We start from the raw sequence: 2,500 nt of genomic DNA, 5'->3' as shown, positions 1-2,500 counted from the left end.
AGGTACGCTCCAGTTAGAGGTATAAATAATAATAAATTATCATTATACATAACTATATGGAACGCCCCGGGATTGAATTAATTGACTATTTAAGAAAATAGACTAAAAATTAATCCCATTATATTTTTAAGTTAAGTTAATTATGCCATTAAGTTTAATATAACTCAATGACTTGCACATATGTTAGACTCCTTGGTCCGTGTTTCAAGACGGGTCCCGAAGGTATCCTGAATCTTTCGCATTGTTAATCATATAAATGCATACAAATAAATATTAATATCATAGATATTAAATTTTTTGTAAAATTCAAAAAATGAATTTTAGCATTATATATAATAAAATCTATCAACACTTTATCAAATCATTAGTATTTATTCTATGTTAATATGCTTAAAAAGCAAATTAATTTAAATAAACTTAATATCACCAATGATCTTTTGATAAATACTTTATTATGTTAATAGATTACAATGTCCTTATATGAAAAAAATGCACATTATTTTTAATTATTTAATGATGAATTTTTCATAATGGATATTCAGGTTCATCGGGCTTAACCTCTAAGCAGTTTCACGTACTATTTAACTCTCTATTCAGAGTTCTTTTCAACTTTCCCTCACGGTACTTGTTTACTATCGGTCTCATGGTTATATTTAGTTTTAGATGGAGTTTACCACCCACTTAGTGCTGCACTATCAAGCAACACGACTCTTTGGAAATATCTTTCTAGTAATCATTAACGTTATACGGGCCTGGCACCCTCTATGGGTAAATGGCCTCATTTAAGAAGGACTTAAATCGTTAATTTCTCATACTAGATATTAAGATATTCCATACACTGCATCTCACATTTGACATATAGACAAAGTGACTTAGTGCTGAACTATTTTCTTTTCGCTCGCCGCTACTAAGAAAATCCTTGTTAGTTTCTTTTCCTCCCCTCATTAATATGCTTAAATTCAGGGGGTAATCCCATATGAGTTGAGGTTGTTTTAAAATATTTTTTATCTTCTCACAATTTAATAAATAATTATATCATCTTTTCATCTCTATTTTTCTTTTTTCCTTTTATATAAATATATATTATAAATAATAATTATGTAAAATGAGGCAATTCTAGAATAAAAAAAATTAATTTTTATGCTAGACATTCCTCCTTTAATTACATATATAAATTAATATTTTATATATATATAAATAATATGAAAATTTTTTAAAGAGAATACTTAGATTCAAAATTTTTTTTATTTCATTTTATTTGAGAGGATTTTTTTTTTTTAAGAATATATTAATAAATAAAAAATTCATTATATATCTTTATTTTTTTGCTATTAATATTATGAATTATTTAAAATCCAATAATATACACATTTGCTTAAATTCAATTATTTTTATAAAAGAATAAGCAACTTATTTAGCATAGTCTTACAACCCTCAACCATATGTAGTCCAAGCAGTACTTTAAAATTTAATTTAATGTACATAACAGCATGGACTGCGATATGCGTTCAAAATGTCGATGTTCATGTGTCCTGCAGTTCACACGATGACGCACAGTTTGCTGCGTTCTTCATCGACCCATGAGCCAAGTGATCCACCGCTTAGAGTATTTTTTTATTTATTTTTATTTATAACAAATGTCAATTTTTTTTTGCATATATTAATTGAAAGAGTAAAATTAAATAATAATAATAATAAAATATAAATTGATTTTCTTTCAATAATATATATCAAATATATTTAACTCTAAACATTTTTATTAAGTTGCGAATGTCTTAGTTCAACAATAATACAGTGGTGGTATTTATTATGTTTGATTATTTTGTATTTTTTTAATCATTTTATTTATATATAAATATAATAATAAATATATACCACTTTTGTTATTGTGAACAAATTAACTTATCATTCAATCAAATGAATAATAAGTACAACTTTCTATTTTCATGTTTAAAGGTTTTTAAAAGAAAAAATAAGAAAAAACATTACAAAATGTACCATCATATTATATTTAATATGATATAATTGATGGATAACAAATTGAATGAAAAAGAATAAAAAGAATATGGATTCAAAATAATTATAAATTTTTCTTTTTTTTCTTTTTTTCTTTTGTTTGTTTTTGTTTTTATTTGTTTTGGCATTGTTTGTTTTTCTTACGGATATGGAACACAATAATGATCCTTCCGCAGGTTCACCTACGGAAACCTTGTTACGACTTTTACTTCCTCTAAATAATCAAGTTCGGTCAACTTTTGCGAAACAACCGTGACACACGAGGCGTCACAGTGATCACGTCCGGAGACCTCACTAAATAATTCAATCGGTAGTAGCGACGGGCGGTGTGTACAAAGGGCAGGGACTTAATCAATGCGAGTTAATAACTCGCACTTACTGGGAATTCCAAGTTCATGTGAACAGTTTCAGTTCACAATCCCAAGCATGAAAGTGGTTCAGCGGTTTACCCGGACCTCTCGGTCTAGGAAATACACGTTGATAC

General features: G+C 27.1%; 2 non-coding genes and 1 pseudogene across 2 annotated transcripts in view; all 3 read right to left on the bottom strand.

Annotated features, from left to right (window-relative positions):
- Nucleotides 1-990, bottom strand: part of LOC128870991 (large subunit ribosomal RNA) — a 5,040-nt pseudogene extending 4,050 nt beyond the window's left edge.
- Nucleotides 991-1,428: 438 nt separating this feature from the next.
- On the bottom strand, nt 1,429-1,609 carry LOC128870957 (5.8S ribosomal RNA). The gene has a single exon (XR_008455640.1). It is a non-coding gene; the product is annotated as a 5.8S ribosomal RNA (ribosomal RNA).
- A 566-nt stretch (nt 1,610-2,175) lies between these two features.
- The window catches only part of LOC128870972 (small subunit ribosomal RNA), a 1,991-nt gene continuing 1,666 nt past the window's right edge, over nt 2,176-2,500 (bottom strand). Inside the window, exon 1 of the ribosomal RNA XR_008455654.1 lies at nt 2,176-2,500. This exon is cut by the window's right edge and continues 1,666 nt beyond it. This is a non-coding gene — a ribosomal RNA (small subunit ribosomal RNA).

The sequence above is a fragment of the Anastrepha ludens genome, unplaced genomic scaffold (genome assembly GCF_028408465.1).
Source record: "Anastrepha ludens isolate Willacy unplaced genomic scaffold, idAnaLude1.1 ptg000045l, whole genome shotgun sequence".
Classification (NCBI taxonomy): domain Eukaryota; kingdom Metazoa; phylum Arthropoda; class Insecta; order Diptera; family Tephritidae; genus Anastrepha; species Anastrepha ludens.
This window is presented reverse-complemented; position numbering and strand designations above follow the sequence as displayed.